Below are 15124 nucleotides of genomic sequence, written 5' to 3' on the forward strand. Positions count from 1 at the left end.
TGGCAGTGGCTCCATCTGTACCCAGCGCAAGTAGCGCTAATGTAGGGTGAGGAAACCTTCTTAGTAAGAAACAGGCAATGTGCTCTGTGCACAGGTGCCTTCCCAGAAGTCGGATGCTGACTTTCTTTCTTCTTCTTTCTTTTTGGCTTTGCATTTTGTGAGTTAAGATCTCACTATACAGCCCTGACTGGCCTGGAACTCACTATGTAGGCCTGACTAACCTCAATACACAGAGATCTGCCTGCCTCAGCCTCCCAAGTAGTGGGATTAAAGGCCTGGAACACCACACTTTGCCAATGCTGGTTTCTTATTAAATTTTCTTCATCTCTGTCCTACACAATTTGTGTCAGGATTAAGACATACTTAAAAATTTAATACTTTGGATCAGGGAGATAGCTCAACAGTTAAGAGCACTGGCTGCCCTTGTAGAGGATCTGGGTTCCCGACATTGACATGGTAACTCACAACCACCTGTAACTCCAATTCCAGGTGATTCAATGCCTGTTTCTGGCCTCAAAGGCTCTGTATACACAGGGCATACATACAGACAGACATTTAGGCTCACAATCATACACATAAAATAAAAATAAATCTTTCAAAAATGTTTAATAGTTCAGTAACATTAACCAGTCTCCTGTACAAAGGCTGGCATTTACTGTGTTTTCATGCAAGTTTCCCTTTTCCCACTGTGAGAGTTTTAGTGTGGTGTGTGTGTGTGTGTGTGTGTGTGTGTGTGAGAGAGAGAGAGAGAGAGAGAGAGAGAGAGAGAGTTCTTCAGGAGTTCTCCACCTTGGGTTTCTTTTTCAACTTACTACATGCTCATTCATCTCTTTCGCATGCAGGTTGTCTGTGTGGTAGCCCTCACTGGGGTCTCCTCGTGGAGGAAAAGGACTGCTTTAGAGAGTTGCTTCTCTTCTGACCCCAAGTAGGACCCAGGGATCAAACTCAGCTGGTCAGGGTTGGCAGCAGGCAACCTGACCCATTGAGCCATCTCACCAGCCCCTTGTCTCTTCTTTGTTTAGATGAGAGGTGTCTCACTGACCTGCCACCTGAAGGTCTGACTAGGCTGGCTGGCCAGCGAATCCCTGTCTCTGTTTCCCCAGTGCTGAGATTATAAGCACACCATTTTTGTTTTGTTTTTGTTTTTTTGTTTTTTGTTTTTGTTTTTGTTTTTTGAGACATGGTTTCTCTGTGCCCTAGTTGTCCTGGAACTCACTCATAGACGAGGCTAGCTTAGAACTCATGGAGATCCTCCTGCATCTGCCTCCTGAGTGCTGGAATTAAAGGTGTGTAACATATGCCCAGCTCATAGCTGGCTTTTTCACATGGCTCTGGGAATTGAACTCAGGCCTCTATGCCTGGGCAGTATGCACTTTGTGGATTAGGCCGTTCCTAGCACTGCCTTGGGGGGCTTAGTGTAGTAACAGTTTCTAAACTTTCCCTTAGCTGGACATTAGCGTGAACTCACAAAGGACACCCGGCATCACATCTGAAGTTGGTTTTCAATTTGTGTCTTTCTTTCCTCCTTCACAGCAGTGCCAAGTCATTTAGTGTCCCACTGAGCTGCCAAATGACACTGTCACTCCCATCTGAAAAATAAAGACTCTTATCTCTGAGCACATGAAACCCCATTTCTGACCTCAAAGCTGAAGCAATTCACTATTCCACAGATGTTAACTGCCACTCGCTCGGAGGAAGTTGCTCACGCCCGAGCTCCCCACAAACACAAGGACAAAGTCACCATAGGAAAATTTACAAAAGTGGGAGGGGGGCTTAAATAACAGAAGAGATCACAAGTTACTCAAAACCAACACACAGCCCGGCCTCCCACAAGAGGCAGCCTCCCGGGATGTGGAAGCAGCCAAGCATTGGAGACTTCTCTCAGCTACAAAAGTCCTCTTCTGTTTGTTCTCATACTCTCCTGATAGTTTCCCAGTCAGCACCCAAGACCTGTGAGCACAAAGCAGCACCACAAAGCCTCAGGAAGCCTTGAGGTTGGTCTGTACCAACCAGCTAGGGCAAGAGACGGCTCCAGATGGGGTTTTCTCGGGTCTGGTCAGATGCCCGTGGGAAGACTCTTCTGGGCTTTTGATGAAAGCCCCCAGCTCTGAGCCCTACCTGGGCCTCTGAATCAGGATTCCAGGGAGACTAGAAAATCTGCATTTATTACTAGTTTGCCAGGGGCTCCCTGGTATCGCCTAAGGTGTGAGAGCCGCTATACTAGGAAGACACATGTGCAGTCACGACTAGGTGAGAAGTCTCAGGTGAAGGCCTCGTTCAACCTCCACCAGGCCCAGGTCCCAGATCTGTAAACACAGCTCACAGCATCTCCTTAGCAGGAGCCCTGTGAAAACAAAATGCGCAGTAAGCGCTCCAAGCCCAGCACCTCCCCCACAGCAGGTGCAGGGCAGGACTCTGTTCTCCACCTTGTGCGATTTTCCTAAGAAAAGATCCTAAGGACAGCCCAGGCTTTGAATAGGTGTTCCTGAGCAAACCAGATGGTGTGTGCTTAATACGGTCCGGCTTCCAACTTACTGAGTCACCAACTGCGAAAGCCCAAGGTCAGCGGTGTTCAGGAAAGACTGGGCTGTGACCCACAGGCCTTGATCTTCAGCTCTGTGGGCACTAGGATTACCTGGCATTGAGTATTAAAGCACAGACCCTGAGCTCGCCAGCTTCTGAGCCAGCGGCTCTGGGGTGGGGCTGTGAATTTGCCTCCATAGCAGATTCTCAGGTGTTCACATTGCTGGGTTTAGAAGAACTTATGGAGGGCTTTACTCTACAACCCCCCGCATCTAACACCTAATTCACAGGACACCACGTACCGGAAAGGAAAGCTGCACCCCAGGGTTTCCTGTTTGACACCAGCCTGGCTAGTGACAAGTAAACACAGCAAAAAGTAATGAGCCAACAATTTCTGAGGCTCTGTGTGCTGCCCCTGCCCTGAAAATCTTTTCTTGCTGTTTTCCGAATGCTGCAGAGAGGCGGGGTTCCAAGAGTCCCTGGTTTACATTTTCTGAACCTTAGTTTAATACCTCAGGGTAGAGAGCATCCCTTTCCTCCCAGACCTGGCTGGGAGGTCTTTTTCTTTGGGCTGAAGAGACAGTTCAATGATTAAGAACAGCTGCTGTTTTTCAGAGAACCTGTCCTTGAGTCCAGCACCCAAACCTGAAGGCTTACTAAACCACGGTTTCCATGTTAAAGAGCCACCTACCGCAGAAGCCAAGGTCAGCAGCGCTAAGGAGAGATGGGGCTCACTCACACCCTCTGTAACTCCAGTGCTAGGGAGATCCAGTGTTCTCTTCTGGCCTTCTTGGGCACTGTACATATATGGCAAATAGACATACATGCAGGCCAAACGCTAATATACAACAAACAAACAAACAAACAAACACACAAACACTGATTTCCAAGGCCTAGCCTCAAACCTAACAGATTACAGTTGCCGAAGGAGACACATTATATGCCACTTCTTAGGGAGGCTTTAAGGAGACACAATGAACCGGTCATGTGACTCACCGTGCTCACCTCTCCCCTCTCCGGCTCCCAGCAGCAGGAAGCCCTGGGTAGTTCTGATTCTGATGGTTCTCAGGGTTCACTGGAACCATCTCTTTCTGTGTGTGCTCCCTGGGGAGGTGCAGAAGAGTTTTGTTGTTTAAGAGAATGCCTGAGCTTTTTGAGGGGGTGGGTGGAGTGATGGCTCAGTGGTTAAGAACTCAGACTGCTCTTACAGAGGACCTAGGTTCAATTCCCTGCACCCACATGGTGGCTCCCACCTGTAACTTCAGTTTCAGGATCCAATGCCCTCTTTTGACTCCCATGTTCACAGGCTAAATATTCATACACATAAAAAAATAAAATGAATCTGAAAAAAATATTTTCTAGGTACTAATAAACTGGCATTCTGGACTTAGTTTTTAAAATAAAGTTCGGGTGCTGGAGAGCTCTCTCCTAGTTAGAAGTGCTTGGTATTCTTGCAGAGAACCTAAGTTTGATTCTTAGCACCTAAATGTGGGCTTATAACCTTTAATGCAAGATCCAAGAGATTTGACACCCTTTTCTGGTCTCTGAAGGCACCAGGCACACACATGATACACAGACATACATGCAGGCGGTCACACATGAACACCAAATAACGTATGATGTAAAAGAGGGAAAGGAAGCAGCCTTCTCTAGCTGCCCTTTCCCTTATTCACCTGTTAATTATTAACTTAGCATTCAACACCTTCTAGGCCAGTGGCTCTCAGTCCGTAGGTCTCAACCCCTTTGGGGGGTGTTGCAATCAGATATTTACATTATGATTCATAACAGTTGCAATATTACAGTCATGAAGTGGCAACAAAATAATTGTATGGTTGGGGAGGGTCACCCCATGAGGAACTGTAAGAAAGGTAGTCAGCCACACAGAGAGCACGCTAGCTGGAAGAGACAGGCCACAAGCAAGATAAACGTAAAATAATCTCAAATAGCAATAGATACCGTGGCGATAGTAACTCACTGACAGCACAAAATGGCCGGAGAGACAGCTCTAGCAGAGGATCTCTGTGGGCTGACAGAAAATTCACTGTGAAGGACAAGTAGAACCACTGTGCAGACGCTTCTGGTCAGCTCTAATGTGAGTCAAGACCATAAGACACTTGGTCATTTCAGACATCTTCAAGGAAGATGCCTCCGTGATTATTACAAAGTGAGTTCCAGAACCAGAACAACCAGGACTACACAGCGAGGTCCTGTCTTAAAGAAAACAAACAGACAAACAAACAACTCAGGAAAAGTATTTTATCCAGAAGATCTTTGTGCAGGAAGAGTGAGTGAACTTAGCTCGTTGTGTGCTTCACAAGTGGTTAGTAAAATTCCACCTGAAAGTCCCTCTCGGGGTTGGAAGGCCGCTCAGGGGGTAGAGTACTGACTAGCCTAGCTTGCATGCAGTCCTGAGTTCAGTTTCCAGCATGCCCAGAAGTAAAGGCAGGAGAACTGGAAGTTCAAGGGTTTCAAGGACAGTCTGAGATACTCGATAGTTTATCTATAAATAAATACACGAATGAATGAATGAATGAATGCCACTTCCTTTGAGCAGTTTTTGGACTGCCTACCTCATAGCTGGTTACAGTGAAGACATATCAGCCTAGACACATTAAAAAGGTTCTTCCTGGAGTCCTCCTGCTGTCACTCCCCTGGTAGCATGGTACCTAGCTTCGGACCGAGGAGACGAGGGGAAAACCAGGCCGAGCCCCAAGATTTTTCAGGGCCCCTTCCAACCAGCTCTAAAGTTACACAATCCTGTCCATGTAACCAATGGTTTCCTCATCTGGGCATCAAAAGGGGCTGAAGTGTCAGGAGAAGGGCTTCCATGACTGACTCTCACATGCAGAAACCCAGCCAAGCACAATCAATGAAGACGCTGCTCAGTCTCCCGATCTTCTTGGCTCCAGGGTACAAAGCTATAAGAGGCTGCTGGGAACTCAGGAAACACAGAGGCTTCTAGGTTGAAGACTTACGGTGTCCACAGGCTGTCTGTCTGCCCCGGTCCCTGTCACCATTTGGTTATAGCCCCTTTGGGATCACACAAATAAACATTTCGGTCCAGACTCTTGCTTGGCCACAGGGCCTACTCTGCTCATGACATCAACCTGGTTCTCATCAAGGACCTCACTAGTCCCCGAGGTCTCATACCCCACTACACAGCAGCACCCCTTGTAAGAATTAAAAACATGTATAGGCAACCTGGAGTGGTGGGACATGCCTTTAATCCCAGCACTTGGGAGGCAGAGGCAGGTGGATCTCTATGAGTTCAATGCCAGATGATAAACCCTGTCTCAAAAAGTCAGACCAACCAACCAACCAACCCACCAACCAACCATGTATAGGCATTGTCTCTGTTCTACTGCTGTCTCCGTGAAGAGATACTGTCACTGTGGCAACTCGTAGAAAGGAAATCATTTTAATTGGGGCTTGGTTACAGTTTCAGAGTTTTGGTCTATTATCATGGGGGGAGGGGAGTATGGCCTCACACTTGGTGCTGGAGCAGTAACTGTGAGATCCACAGGTTGGGGCGGGGGAGGGGACATCAAACGGAGTTTTGAAACCTCAAAGCCCACCTCCAGTGACACACTTCTTCCAATAGGGCCACACTTAACTCCAAGTGAGTATAGCTCAACCTGGGACTATAAAAGACCCTGTCTCAGACAGACAGACAGGCAGACAGACAGACAGGCAGGCAGACATTGAAACCCCTTGGTGGGGGTGGTCCGGGTGATGACCCTTGTTGCAAATTGCTAGTGTGATACCGCTCAACCAATTATCAGTGCTGTGAAAAAGAAAAGCGTCCCAGGGATTCCTGGCAGTTGTGGGTCTTTTGTCTTCAAGCTTGGGACACAGAGATAAGTGACTTTCACCACCCCCACCAAAAAACAAACAAACAAAACAAAGAAAACCCCCTCAGTCTACTTTATGTTCTTATGCAGAGCAGAGAGGGGTAATGAAGGGTTAGCCTAGTCTCTAATAAGCAAAGCGCGGAACAACCAGCAGACTGAGCCCTCACAGGCTCTTTCCCCACTGCCGAGCTCTTCCGGGCATTCCCTACTCTTCAAGTAAGACGTGGAACAAAAACTAACACAAGAAAAACCTGCCCACAAATGTGGATTTATATTTTTTTATTATTTTTCCGTATTTCTTTTATTGAAATATGTTTTTAAGTTTTAGTAGGACCCAGGAAGCGGTTCAGTTGGTAAGGTAGGTGCTCATCTGGCACACATGAAACCCTGGGTTCAATCTCTAGTACCACATAACCAAGAATGGCATCCCGGACCTGTAATCCTAGCACTTGACAGTGGGAGGCAGGAGGATCTGAAATTGAAGGTCATCCTTGGCTACCTAGCAAGTTCAGGCCAGCCTGAGCTATAGGAGACTGTCTCACACACACAATTCTTAGATAAACCCCATAAGCAGAAAGAGGCTCAGGGGTGCCGGGCAAGCGCTTACCGCGTGGTGTCCCCAGCCACGAGCAAGAGGTTTCTATCTATCAGAGAGCTATACATCTCACTTCCCCGAGCCAGGCTAGGCCTGCAAGAATTAAAGTGCTTGGTGCTCGCTCTATTATGTTTAACCAGGTGATTGACGCCTTGTCTCTGCCTCTAACAATACAAATACATAGTAGATCAGTGCACAGGAACACCCAGAGGATCCGCCATCCACCCATGTGGTTGGACAAACCTCAGCAAACAAGACAGAACAGACTTTTCTGTTTCTTGGCAACCGATTTTATTATGCTGTGACCTGGCAGCTGGAAAGGCTTAATATGAATTAACCATCAAGGCTGTGAAAAAAGACCAGGGGCTCTGAAACACAGCTTTCCTAGCTGCAGACAAAGACACGTTCACTTTCAGGATTACCTTCCTTCCTTTCTTTAAAAAGAGACTTAGATTTTTTTCTCTGTGTGTATGAGAGTTCTGCTTGTCTGTATGTCTTGTACCACATTCATGCCCACAGAAATGAGAAGAAGGTACTGGATCCCCTGTACCTGGAATAATATAAAAACTTTTAAAAAATTCTTAAGTTTACTTATTTTACATGTATGAGTCTTTGGTGTGCATATGTGTATGTGTACCACACGCACACTGGGTACCTGAGGAGGTCAAAGGGGGGGGGGGGCACAGGATCCTCTGTGACCGGAACTATGCATGGTTGTGAGCCAGAATGTAGGTGATGGGTGCCAAACCCAGGTCCTCTGGAAGAGCAAAAAGTGCCACCACACTTTACCCTATGTATTCTACCCTATGCATAACTCCTTGAGGGCGGCATTGGTCCTGGATTTGGCTCCGGCCCCTCCTCCTGGTCTATGTACCTTGGACAGACTTAGGCACTATAGGTGGGGATCTCCTGAACTATAAAAGACTAAAGCAAAACTAATGTTCTCTTACTTGTTTCTAGCTCTAGAGCCATTAACATTAACAGATTCTCTCCATCACCATGGAGACACAGCTACCAAGCCATTCTTTGGATTATATCATGCATTTCCTGTGTATAAGCATGACCTCTAACGAGAACTGTTTCCTTTGTATTTTGGAATAAGGAGTGATGGCGCACACTGCCGTAAGGGGGTGGAGTCTAAGGAGATCAAGAGCTAGCTTGGGCTACATCTCAAGACCCTGATTCAAAAGAAAAAAATTAAAGACAGATTGAAAATTTTAATCATTTTTTTATTTGATAAACTTGAAACCCTATCCTCAAATTAGAATTTCAGACGGGCATGCTCACACACACCTGTAATCCTATCATAAATCAGACACTCAGAAGTTCAAGGGCATCCTCGGCTATACAGAGTTTCAACCTAGCCTGGCATACATGAGATCCGATTAGGAGGAGAGGAGGAGGGGGGAGGGGAGGGGAGGGGAGGGAGAAAATTCCCAACCACTCAATTTTAACTGACAATAAATAAAATGTGTTAATGGATCCCAAATCACACAGGAGAAATAACGGCCGAGCCTGCACTCTGGAAGGCCCCAGCAAGCGAGAAGCAAGATGCCCACCACTCAGTCCCTCGCCCCAGGGCATCGGGTTCACTAAAAGCTTTTATCTCCAGTGTCTGCTCTCAGGCTAATCAGCTTAAGGGAAGCCAGATCACCAACTCAAATTTCCAGATCACCAGGTGGAGGAACAAACACAGTCCAAGCAAACCTCAGGAGCCACAGAGAGGGAGCGCTCTTGTGGGGAAGCGCCACCTCCTTGGGAGCCAGTCATAGGCTTTTTGTTTAAAGATGTATTTATTGCCAGGCAGTGGTGGTGCTTGCCTGTAATCCCAGCACTCTGGGAGGCAGAGGCAGGCGGATTTCTGAGTTTGAGGCCAGCCTGGTCTACAGAGTGAGTTCCAGGATAGCCAGGGCTATACAGAGAAACCCTGTCTCGAAAAAACCAAAAATCCAAAAAACTAAAACTAAAAAAAAAAAAAAGATGTATTTATTGTTACATGTAAGTACACTGTACTATCTTATATGTAAGATAAGTCTTATCTGTAGCTGTCTTCAGACACACCAGAAGAGAGCGTCAGATCTCATTACGGATAGTTGTGAGCCACCATGTGATTGCTGGGATTTGAACTCAGGACCTTCAGAAGAGCAGTCAGTGCTCTTAGACACTGAGTCATCTGTCCAGTAGCCCTGGCTGTCCTGGAACTCACTCTGTAGACCAGGCTGGCCTCGAACTCAGAAATCCACCTGCCTCTGCCTCCCAGAGTGCTGGGATTACAGGCGTGTGCCACCACTGCCCAGCTCGCCAATCATATTCTTTTTTTCTTTGTTTTAAATATTTATTTATTTATTATATGTAAGTACACTGTAGCTGTCTTCAGATGCCAGAAGAGGGTGTCATATCTCTTTATGGATGGTTGTGAGCCACCATGTGGATGCTGGGATTTGAACTCATGACCTTTGGAAGAGCAGTGCTCTTACCCGCTGAGCCATCTCTCCAGCCCACCAATCATATTCTTAACAGGGGCAAGAGAGCTTTCTTCTTGGGGGCTCAGGCTTTAAGCTGCAAGCATTGTTCTGTCTTTCAAAAGCATCAAACCTATTTTATTTTATTTGGGAAATATGATTTATGTGTATGTATAACTACCGAGTATATATGTTAAAATAATTCTTTCCTATAGATAAGACACATTCCAAGATAAGTCTTAATAACAAAGGAAGAAGGTAAATTCAATTGAAAAAAAATCTCATATATAGGCTGGAGAAATGGCTAAGTGGTTAAGAGCTTAGACTGTTCCTAAAGAGGACCCAAGTTCAGTTCCCAGTACTCAGGTATGTGTGCGCGCGCGGCGCGCGCGCGCATATATGTGTATGCATGCAAACCTTTAATATCAGCACTGGAAAAGCAGAGACAGGCAGATCTGAGTTCAAGGCCAGCCTGTCTACAGAGCTAGTTCCAAAACAGTCAGGGCTACACAGAGAAACCCTGTCTTAAAAACAAAAAAAGAAGAGGAGGAGGAGGTGGAGGAAGAAGAGGAGGAGGTGGAGGAGGAGGAGAAGGAGGAGGAAGGGGAGGAGGGAGGAGGAGAAATCTTGCTAGATGTGGTGGCTCATGCCTTTAATCCCAGCACTTAGGAGGCAGAATCAGGCAGATTTCTGTTAATTTGAGGCCAGCATAGTCTACATAGTGAGTTTCAGAACATACAGTAAGGACTTGTCTCAAGAAATTAAAACAAAAAAACAAAAAAACCACACACACAGGCTTTAGAGAATAGCTCTGTGGCAGAGTACTCTCCTAGCATGTGGAAGGCCCTGAGCTTCAGTCCCACAAAAAGAGAAAGAAAGAAAGAAAGGAAGGAAGGAAGGAAGGAAGGAAGGAAGGAAGGAAGGAAGGAAGGAAGAAAGAAAGAAAGAAAGAAAGAAAGAAAGAAAGAAAGAAAGAAAGAAAGAAAGAAAGAAAGAAAGCAAACAGAAAGAGAGTAACACATAAAATTAGTTATCATATTTTCTAGACCAAATTAGTTCAGTTCTCCTGGGACGCCTCCCCATTCCTCAGTGAGTGGGAAGCCCTTCAGTGGGAGGCAGTAGGGCAAGGTGGTCTATAAAGATGCCTGCTAAGAAAGTACGGACTTAATTGTTGCTTCTCAACCTTTGGGTCTCCACCCATTTGGAGGATCAAATGATCTTTCACAGGGGTTGCCCAAGACAATTGGAAAACACAGACATTTATATTATGATCCACAACAGTATCAAGATTGCTTATGAAGTAACAATGAAAATTATGGTTATGGTTGGGGTCACCCCAACGTGAGGAACTGTATTAAAGGCTAGAAGCATTAGGGAGGGTGAGGACCACTGGACTAGATCGATGGTCCTGGAGTTTTATCCAGTAACTCAAGTGCACATCAGCCAGTCTAACACTTGGTTTTACCTCTGACTCCTTACAAAATGAGATTCAAAATGAGTCAGAGTGGTACTCTGTTTCCAGGCTGATAGGATCTAATCAAAGATGGGCTGGAGGCGGGGGAGGGGTGGCTCAGTGAACAGGAGAGCACTTGCCTAGCATACGCCAGGCCCTGAGTTCAAGCCCCGAGAATGAAAGGGTGTAGTCACGGAAATGAGCCAAGACACAGAAAAACAGCTGACAACTGAAAGTAGTTACACAATTAGGTGGCAACAGTAAGCCATTTCTGTTAGAAGCCACAGAAAGGTCCATTCATTACAGTGCAAAATATTCATGAAGAAATTAATGTCCATTTCCTTCGATTTCCAAGAACTCCTCTCTTGCCCTAGACTAACATAAGAGGCCAGAAGACAAATCAGCTACTAGACAGCCCTGCCTAATTTTCTCAGTGCCCGGGCAGAGGGCTGCCTGCTGCCACCATCACAAGCCGGGTGTGGAAGGATGGGTGAGGGAAAACCCCGCAGAGCCTTTACAGCCTCCATCCTCTGTAAGCTTGATCTGCATGCTGGCCTGGAACCTCCAAGGTAGCCAAGGATAACCCTGAACTTCTGATCCTCCTGCCTCTGTGCCCAAAGAGGGTATCAGGGCCCCTGGAACTGGAGTTGTGGGTGGTTGTTAGCTGTCATGTGGGTCCTGGGAATCAAACCTTGTCCTCTGAATGCTCCTAAGCGCTGAGCCATTTCTCCAGCCCCTTAATGACAACAACTTAATAACCCAACAGACACAACAGTGAATGAGCCCGATCCCTGGTCCTCACAGCGGGTGTGTCTCTGTGCTGATCGCAGCGCTGCTACAACAGAGAAGAGGACAGGTAGGGAGAGAGGCAAGCAGGACAAAATGGGGGTGCTATTTTAAATGGGGGTGTCCTGTCAGTAAGAGCGTCTAAGACAAGTGAGAACAAGGGAAGAGCACTGGGGGCAAATGGAATGGCAAGCGATGGGTCCTGAGGCATGGGCCAGAGTGACTGAGAAAGGACTCTCGGGGTTTCCGCCACCACCTTGAGAACTCTGTCCTCTCTCTCTCTGTCTCTCTGTCTCTCTCTCTGCTTCCTTCCTTCCTTTTTTCTTTCCTTTCCTTCCCTTTTTTTCTTCCTCTTCTTCCCTCCTCTTCCTCCTCCTCCTCTTCTTCTTTTTCTTTTTTACAAAGTTTCTCTGTGTAGCCCTGGCTGTCCTGGAATAAGCTCTGTAGACCAGGCTGGCCTTGAACTCACAGAGATCCACCTGCCTCTGCCTCTGCCTCATGAGTGCTGGGATTAAAAGTGTATGCTACCAACACCACCACCCCACCCCCACCCCCACCCCCACCCCCACCCCCACCCCGCTGAGAATTTTGTTTCTCATTCTGGGATGAAAGTAGAGCTCAGAGTAAGTACATGTGGCATATGGGTGACCTCTGTGTTGGCATATGGGTGATCTCTGTGTTGGCATACGGGTGATCTCTGTGTTGAGGGAAGATTATAGAGACAGAAGAATGAACGAGGTTGGAAGTGCTTTGAGAGGCTTTGGCAGGAACAGGAAGGTAGTAGGAATGGGTGCAAACAGTACAGAAATGCTTATTATAGCGAATGTGACCATGGCCAGGTGTGGGGCACACCTGTAATCCCATTCAGAGGCTGAGGCCTAGGCTACACTCTGGCTTCCAAGCTATCCAGGGATACATAATGGAGCCATGTTTCAACTACCACACCCACCCACACCCAAAGAAACCTGAGTAGGCAACATAGCTCAGTAGTTATCCCCAAGCCACAGAACCTGAGCTAAATCTCTAGAGCCACATGGTGGAAGGAAAGAGCCCCTCCTACAGGCTGTCTGACCTCCCAGGCATGTCACACCAACACAGGTGACAAATAAGTGTGATATTTACAAAAGACCTATTTTATTTCATGTGTATGAGTATTTTGCCTACACATATGTAGTGTATGTATGTATGCAGTGCTTTCAGAGGCCAGAGGAGGGAATCCAGTCCCCTGGAACTGAAATCACTTAGTGTTCATCAGCTGCCCCATGGGTGCTGGGAACTAAACCCAGGTCCTCTGCAAAGGCAGCAAGTGCCCCTAGTCATTGAATCAGCTCACTCAGCAAATGTAAATTTTACACAGTTTATTTATTTAATTTTAATTATGAGTCCGCGCACATGCATGAGTGAGTATGTGTGTGTTTGGTTTTGTGCACAGAAGTGCAATACTAGCAGAGTCTAGGAGAGAACACTGGATTTGATTCTCCGAAGTCAGAGTTACAGGCAGTTGTGAGTTGTCTGATGTGGGTACTAGAACACAAATTTGGATCCTCAGGAAGAACAGTATATGCTCTGAATTACAGAGCTATTTCTCCAGCCACTTAAAAAGCTTTTAAACCAAAAGAAAAAAATATTTAGTTATACTCAAGTTAGAGTCAATAAAATGCGTTCAGGTTGGGCAGAGACATGGATGAATGAAGAAAATGGAGGGTGATTTGGAGTGTTTGGTCTGAGCGTCTATAAGAGTGGAATTTCTTTACTAAGATGGGGAAAACAGGTATCAGGAAAGGGAGTTAAGTCTGCTTCCCATGTCACAATGCCTGTGTGTGCTCTAAAGCCAAGGCTACAGAATTGAGAAGCTAACCACAAATTCCACACAGAGATACAAGGGACTCTGCCCAGCCAAAAACAACCTTAAAAGTTAAAAGGCAGGGGAGGGGTGGGGTGGGGTGTTTCGAAGCTGGAGGCCTGGCATTCCCTGACTTAACACTTCGTGGGCTGAATATTCCAGACAGTGCTTTGGAGGCAGAGGCAGGAGGATCTCTGTGAGTTCAAGATCAGCTTGGTCTACAGAGTGAATTCCAGGCCAGCCAGGGCTACACAGTGAGGCCTCCATTTCAAAACAAAAAGGCTAATTTGATGAACAGTGATGGAGGAAGACACTTATGACTTCTGTGCTCTACACACACATGTATGGGCCTGCACACACACACACACACACACACAGTCAGAAATAAATAAGCTACAAAAAAATTAAGAAACATTATAGAGAGGAAACCAGATGGTGCCGAGGAGAGAGAGCCCGAGGTAAACTAAGAAGGCAGCTCCCATTCAGCTGTGCGCGGCACTGCTGCACGCCTGTTCCCCCTTCATTTCCTTTTGCTGGGGTTGTTTGTTTTTGGAGACAGAGTCTCCTGTAACCCAGGCTGGTCTCAAGCTCACTATGTAGCAAAGGCTGACCCTGAACCCTGGATCCTTCTCTGTCCACCTTCCAAATGCAGGGATTACCTTTCTCATGTGGGTTTCAGTCTACAGAATTATACGCACTGTCTCCTGCCTTCCTCACCCGGCTGGGCTCAACAGCTAAGGCAGAACAGCTGTTAGCCCTTGGGCTTGAAAGGGAGGCCTGGGGGTGGGGGGGAGTGGATACTCAAACAACAGCAAGGTGCAAAGCCCAGGGGCTGCTGAGACGCCTCAAGATCCCCAACAGTTCAAAGCTGGCTTTGGAAATCAGTACCCAGCTACCGGGCCAGAGACCCGGTCTTGGCAAAGTGACCAAAATATGTCATCACATCAATTCTACCTCCGATAGGGTGACTCTAAGACCAGGCTGACCAGCTGGGTTCTCTGAAAGACAGGAAAAGGGAGAGCCCTTTCTCGCCTTCAAGCAGCAGGACTCTAAAGACTTTCAAGTCAAAACCCAAGCGAGGGAAAAAGAGAGGGGTGCCCCTCTTCCCCTCATTAAAGGGACTCTAGCACCTAGATGTCACCCGGGATAACCTTGGACCTCAGCCCCTGGAACTCCAGCGAACCAGCATCCCTTTCGAAGATCTGTCCCCTGTTCCCCTGGTATCCCTAGGGCCAACTCGCTCGCCTGCAACCTGCAGCGCGCTCAGGACGCAGTGCTCACCCGGTTTGGTGCTCTGTCCCGTGCTGTCACCGCGGTGTCGCGTCCCTGCAGTGCTAGATTCCCAACGTGCCGCGTCCCCGCCGTGCTCTATCCCTTAGGTCCTCGCTTCCAAATGGAGCTCGGGACCCCGTGCGACTGGCCTTTTTTGGGTGCTTGGCGCTATTTTCCGTCCGGCCCCACATCACTTCCCGTAGAGGAGAGCGCGGTGGGGGCGGGTCCTGAGCGGCCTCCACCTCCGCCTCCTGTCACCTGCCAGCAGGCCCCCAGCCACAGTAACGACTGCTCGCCTCGCCTGGCGCGGAACGGGTCTCCTCGCCCCTTCTGTAAGGT

The 15124-nt window shown here is 47.4% G+C and overlaps 1 protein-coding gene across 1 annotated transcript in view; it reads right to left on the reverse strand.

Moving 5' to 3' along the window:
- The window catches only part of Rab27a (RAB27A, member RAS oncogene family), a 53617-nt gene extending 38626 nt beyond the window's left edge, over window positions 1-14991 (reverse strand). Inside the window, exon 1 of the mRNA XM_052187810.1 lies at window positions 14795-14991. The gene's annotated coding sequence lies outside the window, so the exon portion shown is untranslated. The remainder of the gene's footprint in view (window positions 1-14794) is intronic.
- Window positions 14992-15124: the final 133 nt, after the last annotated feature.

This window comes from Apodemus sylvaticus, chromosome 7 (assembly GCF_947179515.1).
Source record: "Apodemus sylvaticus chromosome 7, mApoSyl1.1, whole genome shotgun sequence".
Classification (NCBI taxonomy): domain Eukaryota; kingdom Metazoa; phylum Chordata; class Mammalia; order Rodentia; family Muridae; genus Apodemus; species Apodemus sylvaticus.